Consider the following 13,158-nt stretch of genomic DNA (forward strand, 5'->3'; position numbering starts at 1 on the left):
TTTTAATTTTGCTACATCTAAGGGTTGTGGTTCTGTATCTTTTTTCTGTAAACTTCTTAACCAATCACTTAATTCTTCCGATGTTGGTCCTACAGGGGTGGTCTTTATTCTCATTTTATCTATCATTCTCTCTGAGATTTCGGTTGCTGATTCTGTTGTCATAGGTGTCTTACTTGCTGGACTTTGATTTACAGGTAAATTTTTAGGGGTACTTAATCCTGATGTTCCTGCCATACTCTTCCATTCATTTTCCCCGGAATCCCTCCTTTCTTTCTCCTTTTGCATACCACAATTATATGGTACTGTTAAGAAATGCTCACTATCTTTTTGTTTATCAAAAACAGGTATCACCTGTCCTATAGTTACAGTCACAGTCACTGCTTCCATATTCTTAGTTAATTCTCTAATTTTCTCAGTTAATTCCAGTGTAGTTCTAGCTAACTCTGCTGATTTTTCATTTTCAGTTCTAACGGTCTGTGACATTTCAGAATCTTTAAATGGATTATTTTTTCCCCAATTAGGTGGCATTTGCTCAATTTTTTTTTCATTACAGTCTCCTTTGCCGGTGCATTCGGCGTCACCAACGTAGAATCCTGTTGACATGGAGGTGGGTTTTTATAAAACATGTCTTCCAGCACTTCATCTTCTGATTCACTCACTCCATATCTGTAACCTTCTGGCCCTATGTTATTTCTCTTTTCTGTGCATTTGCTGCCACTCATCTCTCCAGCATTTCTCAGAGGGAACATACCTTCAGTCATATTCAAATTTCGCCATCTTCTCATCCTGTCATCATGACTTTCGTGACCACAATGTCTACCAAACATATAGTTATACCTTCTCCCACTCCGATGCCTTTCCCTTTCATACATCTCTTCTTCCCATTCAGTCAAAGCCTCGAATTGGGTAGGTCTGGGTTTCGGTTCTAACCTCATCATCCTTTCTCTTAAATTTCGGAATACTGCCAAACTAAATTAACCATTTTCCGGAAATGCTAGCACTCCATCATCTTTGGTATACATTGCCCAATTCTCTAACCAAATACATGTATGATAACCATATTTCGCTACCATAAAAGAGGCAGGCGATTTCGGTGGAGGAAGTATCTGTCCTTCCCTAGTTACAATTGGCTTATCCCTTTTAAATAGGTCTTTAATTTTTCCAAACCATGATTTTTTCTCTTTCTCATGTGGATCGTAGTACATCATTTTTAATTTTCAAAGTTCTTAATCAACTAAGCTTTGTAAATCACTTCCTTCATTGCTTCTCCGTATTCTGTCCAATCCCAGCGCGACTCACACTAACGCACCAATCCTGGGCGTCTAGTCACTCCTGAAAACCTCCAATCCCAGCGCGACTCACACTAACGCACCAATCCTGGGCGTCTACGTCACTCCGGTAATTCTCCAATCCCAGTGCGACTCACACTAACGCACCAATCCTGGGCGTCTACGTCACTCCGGTAATTCTCCACTCCCAGGGCGTCTCACACTAACGCACCAATCAGTGAAACCTTCGTCTTTCTACAGCTGACCAATCCCAGCGCAGTCTTTCTAACGTCAGCCTTTCTTGCTACTCCTGCTCTTGCAGACCCCTCCTTTACAAAATTTAATCGGCAAACTTTTATTACGTTTTCTTTAATCAAAGCCTGTTAGTAACAACATAAAACATCTCCATTGCCTGTATCGCAAAACCAAAGAGATAGCTTTGTTCATTTACACAAGAATTCTGTCTTTCCAGTAGGCAGCGCTTACCTCTACCCTACCACAGAACTTTCCGTTACGCCGATAAAGTAGCACTTCCCTCTACCTTACCATTCTATCAAGCAAAAGGCAAACTGTTTCTCTGAGGATAAAACATATATTTATAGACACACCTAGGACATGCTGGACAAACCGTACGTACCTATCACCATGACGATTTGCGTGATATTCATTAAAAGGCGACTATGCATACAATGAATCCACGTGGAATGTATTTACACCACTAGTGAAGCTCTGACATGTCTGATGCCCTACCGTACCTAATCCCGGTAGACACCCTTGCCGTTTATTTATACAAACATGGGTAGCTATTGACGGGCACCAAGCCATTCAAAGGGGATTCGACAAAAATTCGACCAAAACTATGCAAGAAACCCCCCTCACTGCCGGATGTGTAATACTTTTTATTTTATTCTCTGGAAAGGGGACGAACATCACTTGAGAGTCACAGCGCGCTACTGGCAGAGCCCAATGCTGTGTTACACCCACCATTGCCTGCTGAGTGCCACACACCTCTGTGTTGTATTCCACTAGCTAGTGCATATGCTATGACACTCTCTAGCCCATGTGCACTGTAACACCACCCCGTGAATATGTCATGCCACACTTGTCTTCGCACGGGTTATATTGCCCCATCTAACGTGTCTTCCTCGATGCCTATGTTATAACGCACAGTGCTATGCCATACATATTACAATCTGGGATCCATATATTTGTCACAGTGCATATGCAAGGTTACACTCCCCAGCACATATTTTATATTACAACTTTAGAGACTAGTTAGGTTACACAACACTGCCCTGTGCATATACCTTCCAAAGCGCATATCGCATAGCACGCGCTCTCCAATGAATCTGTAATTGCGCACAATGTATTACATATTATATTTCATGCCCGGTTCATCTTATATCACACTTTTTGGTGCATAGTTTATACCATACACTATATCTAGTTTTCATTTTCAATCGTGCTCTCAGGACTATGTTCTATATAACACTGTGTTCACCTACCCTTTTCACGGGCATTACATTTTGCGATAGGGGGTGGAGGGTCAGGGGGTGTTTCTGCCAAGTGAGCCCGGAGTCTCAGTCACAAACGTCCTCTTCTTCCTGAATAAAAGTGAGATTATGCTGCATACTTGTTCATATTTTAAGTAGTTCGCACAGACACACGTTTTAAAAACAATAAAGTTCCTAATACCAGCCTTCTCTGAACAGTTAGCTTGCTGCCCCATCCCCCTCCTCCCTATCCTCTGTTGTGTGAATCCATGGACTAGCCTCCTCCCTCCTGCCATGCATGGTCTGATGTGCTGCCACTGCCCACAATTTAGTATGATGTATCAGTCCACTCCTCCTGCCCTCCATTGCCCAATTCTATGCCCCATCATTGACCTCCTGCTTAAACTCTGTGCTTAGCTTGCTGCCCCTATTCTCCTTCCCCCTGCCCTCCGATGTCTTTGTGCATGCCCCTGCTCCATCCTTTTTGCCCACCATGTTCCATGGACCTGCCACTCCTATCTACTCTGAGTGTTCTGTTGAGCTGCCACTCCCCTCCCACCTGCCTAGCATTGTCAGATGACTGTAACCTGTCCCTGCCACCTCCACCCTGCCTGTCCACATGCCATGCCCCTATCCTCTTCCTCCTATCCTACATGGTCCATTGTACTGCCACACCCTTCTGCCCTCCCTGGTCTGTTGTGCTGCAACTGCTCCTCCTGCCTGCCCCGTGCGGTCTGTTGTGAGGCCCCTTCCCCTGAACTTTCTTGTCTGTGCACAGGTCCTGACCCTCCCTTCTATCCTCCATCGTCCTTTGTGCATGCCCCTGCACCCTCCTTCTTGCCCATCATAGCCATTGTGCTGCCACTAACCCTCCCACTTGCCATGCATGGTCTTCTGTGCTGCCATGGCCCCTCCCACCTTCCCTGTATGGTCAGTTAGCTGCCCCTGACCCCCTCCCACCTTCCCTCCATGGTCTGTGTGTATGCCATCACAGTCTCAGTGTTGCTCTTCATGGTGTGTCTTGCTTCTAATGCCCATCCTGCCTGACCTCCATGGCTATCTTGCTGCTCCTGCCCTGCCCCCTTGCCCCCAGCCCTCTGTTTACATGTGCAGACCCCTACTCCCTCCCTCCTGGCTTGTCTGTTCCATTGTAATGCCCCTGATCCGTCCCTCCTGCCCTTTATGGTCTGTTATGCTGCAGCTTTCTCTCCTGTCTGTCCATTATGGTCAGCTAGCTACCATTGCCTTTTGCCCCTCTGTTCTCTGTTGTCCATGTGCATGGTCCTGTCCCCTCCCTCTTGCTTTCTATGGATTGTTGTGCTGCACTCCCGTCCCGCATGCCCTGTGTGGTGTATTGTGCTGCTGCAATCCCTGATGCCTGCCCTGCAGGGTCAGTTTGGTGCACCTCTCCATGTCCCTCCTGTCCTCTGTTATCCAAGTCCATGTCCCTACCCCATTTCCTTCCATGATCCAATGTACCATACTTGCGAACATTTTGAACTTGGTAAGAGGGAGATTTTGAAAAAAAATGGGGTATTGATTTTCCCCTTTGAGTTACATTGAAAAAGAGGAGATTGTAGGCAGGAGACAGATCAAATAAAGCCCATTTGAGCTTAAAAACATTGGACGTTTCCTGGCTGAATCGGGTCTGTTGGCATGTATGGTTGTACTACCATTGCCTCTTCCTTCTGCCTGCCCACAATGGTCTATTACATTGCCACAGCCTCTCTTGCAAGTCCTGTATTGTTGGTTTGTTGCCCCGGCCCCCGTCTCCACTGCCCTCCATAGTCTGTTGTGCTGCCACGGCCCTTCCTGCCTGCTCAGTGTGGTTAAATTGTTGCCTTTGCACCCTCCTACCTGCCTTCAATTTTCAGAGTCCGTGCCCCTGGCCTCTGCCTCTCAAAAGTATCCTAATGAACAACTAGATTGCCAACATTCTAAATTTATTACAAAAGTGTGGAACGCCTGACGTCATCTTGATGTAATCAAAACTGTAATACCTAGAGCATTTCCTTTAGAAATTACGTATATGAGAGGGTCTTATTGGCATCAAAATTATGGTTAGTGCTCTAAAAGACTAAAATAAGGACATATTTTCTGAGTTTTCAAATAGCGACAAAGCACTTTTAAATTATTTGTTATCTTTATGTTTTTTTATCCAGTTGACCACTTGATTAAATGTTGCACTTAGGGGAGAGGATGTGGTGTTACTTCCAGAACTGCAGACTTTGCAACTGGGGAACCAGGTTGGAGTTTCTGCTTCAGCTCGACATTCTGTGATTCTGGTCAAATCACTTAGTCTCCCCATGTCTACAACCAAAATGAATTTGTTCTTGTGTGATGTAACCAATTCTCATGTAAAGCACTCCAATACCTGACAAGTCTGCACTATATAACACTGCAAAAACACAAAATAATAAGTGTTTTGCACACTTCTGTCATTGGGCTATATTTGGGCTACATCTGGGTGATTTTGGGCTACATTTGGGCTCTTTTGTCTCCGGTGGCCATCTTGGGAGATTTATTTGTTATGAAGTTTCCTAATTTCCTCATGTACTGCAGTCTCCTCATTAGGAAATGCTTTCAGTTTTTTACTTTGATTCCATCATGAAGGTATTCAGATATGTCACACATTTGCCATAAATTCTGAATGTTAGCACTCTAGTTGCTCATTAGATCACTGTAGTAAACTACTGTTCACCATGGAAGTCTGCTCCTGGTATTAAAAGTGCATGTTTCAGTCTGCATGTCAGATTTTTTTAATGAAATAGAAGAGGATTTGAGAAGTCACTCAAAATGTGCCCTCATTTTCTTTCTTCAGCATTAATCATAATTTCTATGGCAAAATGAACCCCCTCATTGTGTTCCTTTTTAAATGAAATGTTTTAAGTGTTACCAGTTTATTCCAATCAAGATGGCTTCAGGTGTGCCATACTTTTGTCATAATGGAGACAGTAAGCGCTCTAGTTGTTTTTAAGAACACTCTGGGACATTCTGTCATTGGGCTATACTTGGGCTACATCTGGGTGATATTTGGGCTACATTTGGGCTTTTTTGTCTCTGGTGGCCATCTTGGGAGACTTATTTGTTATGAAGTTTCCTAATTTCCTCATTTACTGCAGTCTCCTCAGTAGGAAATACTTTCAGTTTTTTACTTTGATTCCATCAAGAAGGCATTCAGATGTTTCACACATTTGCCATAAATTCAGAATGTTAGCACTCTTTTTGCTCATTAGATCACTGTAGTAAAGCTACTGCTCACCAGGGAAAACTGCTGTTGGTATTGAAAGTGCATGTTTCAGTCTGCATGTCAGAATTTTTTTAGGAAATAGAAGAGGATTTGAGAAGCCACTCAAAATGTGCCCTAATTTTTCTTTCTGCAGCACTAATCATACTTTTTATGGAAAAATGAAGCCCCTCATTTTGTTCCTTTTTAAATTAAATGTTTTAAGAGTTACCACTTTAATCCAAGCAAGATGGCTTCAGGTGTGCCATATGTTTATCATAAGTAGGACTGTTAGCGCTCTAGTTGTTCTTTGGAACACTCTGGGAAGCTGCAGTAGAACACAAAGGAATCAACTGACAGTCTCTGCCCTTGTTGGATGTACATGTTTTACTGAGAATGTCAGACTCCATTCTCACATGACTGAGAAAGATAATGTGAATTTACAGAAAATAAGCTCTCAGTTTAGCTTATAGATCACCTTCCAAACCTCTGTGGGAAAAGCATGAGAAAATATTTTTCTCTCAATCATGATATCCCAGCAGAAGGCTTTTTCACATGGTGAAATCACCTTAGAACATACCACAATTCCTAAAATGAGTATGGTACCATCAACAAATGATTTATAATGTAACTAAAGTCTTAAAACCTTCTAGTAACTGCAATGCTTTTTAGAGAGGTGCTATCATGTATATTGGTCCCAAGATGGCTGCCAACACTTCTTGGATGAAGTGCTGACAGCCAATCAGATCTCAGGATGAGATGTGTGGTTAGGCTCCGCCCACATATATATATGATTTTACTTCTGATTTTCTCAGGAACTACTGAACAGATTGACACCAGACCTGCAAAAGGCACTTCCCTGACCTGAGGACTACCTCTCTGCCAAATTTCAAGTAATTCTGTTCAGCCGTTGGGGCTGTACCTTGGACTAAAGGTCCCTATGGAAAATTGCATGGGAAAAACGCGTTTTGGGACCCCCCCTTTTTTCTCAGCCCCCGCTTGACGAATCCCCCCGAGACTTTCAGGGTAGGAGCGGAGCGGAGCGCCCCACCTATTTTGAGATTTTCGCGAGGATTCGTCAACCGGCGCGAAAGTTATTCCAAATAGAATGTTGCGGATTTCCTATGGAAACACGGTCCTAACTATAACTATCTACTGGCGACCGCCAGTAGATAATATATATATAGTACTTAATATAGATTTTTCATGCACGTAGTACACACATATATTCAGTGGCAGACAGCAATTTTAGGAGGGACGGGGGGACGCACATGCACACATACACACTCATAGACATGCATTCACACATGCGCACACACACACACATCCATTCACAACACTCATTACCAAACATTCATACATGCATGCACGCACGCACCAAACATAAATTAAAAATAAAATCACACTTACCTGCAGCTCTGCCTCGGAGGTCCCAGGAGGCTTGGGACTGCTGCGTTCCCTCATTGGCTGACCTAAGGTCAGCCAATGAGGGAAGGCAGCTGTCCCAACATCATCACAGAGTGGTATGGGGTCGGTGAGACTGCTTACCCCACCCCGCTCCATGATAAAGTGTCACTGATTAATACGCGGCAAATAGTGACTCTTTACCTAGTCAAGAGGGGGAGGACCTCGAGGTCCATTGCTGAGCTGAAGAGGTCACGGCCACAGGATCTGTGACTTCCTCAGCCCTGCAAAGTTTAGGCAGCCAAGAGCCTGCTCATTTAACACATGTCTAGCTCCTGGCTGCTTTACCTGAAAATAAAACAGTGTCCGTCAGGCCGACCTTTGTTCAGCCTGACAGACACTGTTCTTGAGGGTCAAATGGTTAGGGGCATGGCCCCTCAGCCCCCAAGGACCGGCCGCAGCTTTATATTCTATTAGTACAGTTAAATATTTAAATATATAAACATTGCAATGAAAACATAAAGGGGCAGATATTTACTATCAATGTTTAACACTAAATTTATGAATTATGTTTCCTGTAAACTGTGTCAGGGGAGAGTGGGAAAAGCTTTGGTTCGGAGTGACTAGTTCATTATGTCTGGAGCGGACATCAAGTTATGCCTTGTATTTTTTCTTTTTGTTTTTTTAATTTTTCAACGGTGAGTAGGGTGATAGCAGTCAACTTCAGACCAGGTATGATTAGGCTTAGATTGCTGGGCAGGAAGTGAGGAGGGATGAGGGAAGATGTCTGTGGAGTGCGGCTCCTCCATGACTCCTATGTCGCTGAAAAGTCTACTGCTCTGTGAGGTGCGAGCTTTGTGGCATTGCGGTTAGGTCTACAATGGTGATAGTGAAAATATATGAAGGTAGGGGAGCTGCAACATCATTCGTCATCATAATGTACTTGTGAGGCAGGGGACTCTAATTAGGATGCTGGCTAAAGGAGGGGAGAGGATTATAGTTACTGACGCAGTAGATTTGTTTGTCTGTCAATGTTTACATGGCTTACTATGAGGGACACTACTAATCAGTGTCTTTATCTTTCAGCCTTTCAGGACAACTAAATATGGCCAGGATCAAGAAGAGCAAGGAGAGGGAGGCCACAGCCAGAGACTACCAACTGTCCCACATCCCTCCTACTATCTTGGTCTTGAAGTGAATGAAGCATATTCAGACACACTTGAAACTTATTTATTACTCTAGCACAGGCTTCTCCAATGAGTAGGCTGTGAGATACTGGTAGCTCTCCAGCTACCTGTGAGTAGCTGTCGTATGTGAAACTCAGACTAATAAATTAGACAGGTTTTTTTTGCTTGAATTAATAAATGTATATCAAAATTGAAATGTGTGCATTTTATATAAAAATGTGTTTATTTTTAGAACCCATAATTTCCTAAATATAATTAAAGCTGATGTTTGAATGATAAATCATGCAGCATTTTGGAGACTTATTACTAATAATATTACTGTGGTGCCAGGAGGCATTGCACCCGTGGCTGTTATGTATTACCCTTGAAGCGGCATTCCAAATCAACTAAGCCTTTTTTACATTAATGCTGGCAATCCTGCACTGAGGTGAACATGGCTGGTAGTCTTGCATGGATGGTCACTAATGTAATCTTGTCTGATGTATATACCACTAATGATATTAGTAACTCTGTATGATTTTTACTGAACATACGTAGCTCTTAGTGAAAATGTTGGAGACCCCTGCTAAAGCAAATTAGTGTGTCAAACTATGAAAATGTTCTAACCCTTTCAAAGGTATCACCTATCTACACTGCCAGTAGCGGCTGGCGGGGAACAAAGGTGGAGAGGTGGGTGGGGGTCACATGTGGGGGATATTAAAAATTTTACAAAACACTTACCTCTGAATCTGCAGCTGCCTCTCCTCCATCGTGCTGTCCCTCTTTGTCTCTCTGGAATCAGGAAACATATAGGCTCCCTCTCCTGACCAATCACAACATGATTGGTCTGAGTGCTGTGGATTGGCGCTCAAATGGGGACTGGGAGACTTTGCATGTTCCTCCCTAGGCTGTGTAATGTAGCCTTGTGAGGGACATGCAAAGTGCACACGACTGCTTGGGTGGCCCGAGAGGTTCAGCCAAGGAGCCATGCGCACGTAAGGAGTGCATACCACTCCTCCTCACGGACGTCACGGGAGTGCCAGTACCGCCCAACCTGGCTGAAAAAAAATAAAATAATAATAACAGTAATAACATTCGTTATTTTTATTATTTTGTTAACACTGCTCCACGAGCAGTGGGGCGACGCTCCTCCGCCTTAGCGGAGGAGCCACCACTGTACACTGCCACTGAGCAAGACCGGAATGTGCAATATTACATAATTAAGAATAAAACTGAAAAGGTGTTGATATTTTTTTCATACTGGATGTTAATCTGGAATACAATTTGTGTACTGAAGAAAACATGTTTACTGTTTAGCTGTGGGATTTACTAATCTCAAGCATCTGTTAGACCCAAACTTATACATACCCCTTTGATAAAGCAAGTAGTGTACGTTTATCTTATTACAATGAATGTATACACAAATATTGACTAGCGTCAATTTAGATTCTCCACCCACAGCTTCACTTGCCTATCACAAATAAAGCATCTTCCCAATCATGAGGAGCAGAGGTAGGATTAAATGGGGAGAGGCAAAGGTTTACCAGTTCCATTGTGATTTCATTGCTGGCTGCCTTAACAATACAAATCTACAATCTGCTTCTTTTGAATTCATGTGATTTTATTAATAGTAATTTAATTCAGACCCACTACATTTTCTGCACACTTGTACTGCTACAGTCTTCAGCAAATTACTTTATTTTAGAAATAGCGTTTGACTGAAGACCATTCAATACAGCTATACATTGCCTTCTGATCTACAGACCACCAAGGGCAAAAACCCACTCGACACAGTTACTTAGTCCTTTCCTTGAAAACTGTGTAAAGGGTGCAGACTTTACTATACTGGGGGATTTTAACCTACATTTAGAAAAGGACTCGGATAAAAGCACGGTATCAATAACCGAGACAATGGACAGCTGCTCCAGCAGGACACACATACGGCCGGGCATACACTGGACGGGATCTTTACCTCAAACACTAACATCAGAATCGGAGAAATAATACCTGTCCCCTGGTCGGACCATAAAGTAATAAAATTTTCCTTGAAGATGGAGCAGGCCAAAATAGCCACGGCTACCCAGCCCAGGCATATTTCCTACCAGGACTGGGCTAAGATTGACACACCTAGTTTACAGGAACAGCTTATCATGACCATTCCGGAACTCGGCCTAGATAGCAACATAGCCGCCGATCAAATATCCAGCTGGATCAAATCCGCGGTTGCAATTGCTGCCCCCATAAAAAAGACAACCTCTAGGAGGAAAAAAACCTCAGAACCTTGGTTCTCGGAGAGGCTGAGGTTACAAAAGCAGGCATGTAGAAGAGAAAATGTAGGGCCAAGTATGAGGCACAGACTAGAGAAGAATATTGTAGTACTCTGGCAATATATAAAAAGCTAATAGTAGAAGAAAAAAGCACCTATTTTAGAAGGAAAATAAATGAAGCCAAGAACTCTAGTAAATAATTATTTACCACGGTCAAAAGACTAACAAATCTCACCACAAACAAACAAATAGAAGGCAGCACTGGACTATGCAATACACTGGGCCAATTTTTCATTGATAAAGTTAAATCAGTGTATGAATCCGTGAAGACGATTGACAAACCTGACACCTCCCAATCACATGCACACTCCAACCTTAGTAGGCACACTGGAAATATTAACACAGGGTTCCCCTTTTTGACCCCTTCAGTGGAACAAATACGACAGACAATAATGACAACTAAGTCCGGAGGCCTAATGGACCCTTGTCCACCCAAGGTGCTACATCTGTTCCCAGACCTACTCAGCGAACAATTATATCTGCTTTTTACAAAGATACTACAGTTGAGCTGTTTCCCAGATGCCTGGAAAACTGCATCAGTCCTCCCTTTACTGAAAAAGCCTGCATGATCCTGCGAGCTACAGACTGATTTCAAGAATACCTTTCCGAGCTAAAGTTCTGGAGAAATTACTGAATAAACAATTGTCAGAATTTCTATCGTCTGCTCATGCATTAGATCAATCACAGTATAGGTTCAGGGAGGAACACGGAACAGAGACAGCGTTGCTCATGGCAGCAGAGGAGTGTACTGGATACGGGTGAGAAGGCTGCCCTGATCCTTTTGGATCTTTCGGCAGCCTTCGACACCGTTAACCATGATATACTCCTGACCCGTCTAGCAGAACTGGGAGCTCATGACACAGCACTCTCGTTGTTATCCTCATACCTTACCGAGAGAACTTTCACAGTCAAATTAGGAGATTACACATCTAAACCTTTTAAGTCACCATGGGGAGTGCCTCAGGGATCTTCCCTGAGCCCTACCCTCTTTAATATATATGTTGCTCCATTAGCAACCATCATAAGGAATTGTGGGTTTCTACCCATTTCCTACGCAGATGACACCCAAATAGTGATGTAAATCTCAAATAATGCAGACAAATTTAGCAACTGCATGGAACAAGTTAATCACTGGATGCAGCTAAACTGTCTAAAACTAAACGGGGATAAAACCGAAGTCATGCTACTTGGGACAGATCTTAACATCTGGTCGCCTAAATGGTGGCCTGATAGCTTAGGCAATTGTCCTTCCCCAGTGGATAAAGTCAGGAACCTGGGTTTTGTATTCGACAATAAATTAACGTTCAACGCTCAGATTAACAAACTGTCCTCTTCTGTGTGGTACATTCTGAAAATGATAAAAAGACTCTTGCCTTTCTTTCCCCAAGAAGCTTGTAAAACACTGGTAACAGCACTGGCCTTATCTAGGCTTGACTACGGAAATGCCCTGTATGCTGGGATACAAACTCAACACATGACATAACTTCAGAGTTTACAAAACGCAGCAGCTAGGCTGGTTCTAGACATCCCCAGATCCGAGCCGGTTGCCCACAGATTAAGAACCCTCCACTGGTTGCCTATGGAGAAAAGGATAAGGTTCAAGTCAGTTTGCCTAGCATACAAGGCCCTTCATGAGATAGGCTCCCACTTCTTAAAAACTCAACTGAAACAGTACGGACCTCCAAGGAACCTAAGATCAAACGAGGCAAAGTTGATTAAGGTTCCCAAATCCAAGCAATCAAGAAGGGGGGGGAGAAGCTTTCTATTGCAAACAGCTAAAACTTGGAACCAACTACCACTCTCAATAAAAAATAGCTCCTCGCTGCTATTATTTAGGAAGGCCGTAAAACCTGGCTCATTACATCCTAGTTAGAACCTCATATCACCGGTAGCTCCAGACTTTCTGCATTTAATACAGCGCCGAGACGTCCCTGGGCATTTGTGCGCTTTATAAGTTTACAAATCAAATCAATCAACTCAATACAGGGACATAAATATTGAGCTTTGAGCTGGCTTTTAGCTGGGTTGTTGAAGCCTATTATGTTGCACGACGTTACCTTGACCACACCCAACTATTTTTCTTGATTATGATATGTTTACTCCAGAAAAAAAGCATACTTTCTAACTGCAAGCTGACAATGTGTGCAAACGCTTTAGACATCAGTTTTACATGTGCTTGAGAGCGCAGAACTTCTCATCAAGATAGGATGACAAATGAAAGTGTTCGCTAATATTAATCCTCTCACACCAACAATGAAGGGATGTAATCTGTTG

This window comes from Triturus cristatus, chromosome 7 (assembly GCF_964204655.1).
Source record: "Triturus cristatus chromosome 7, aTriCri1.1, whole genome shotgun sequence".
Lineage (NCBI taxonomy): Eukaryota > Metazoa > Chordata > Amphibia > Caudata > Salamandridae > Triturus > Triturus cristatus.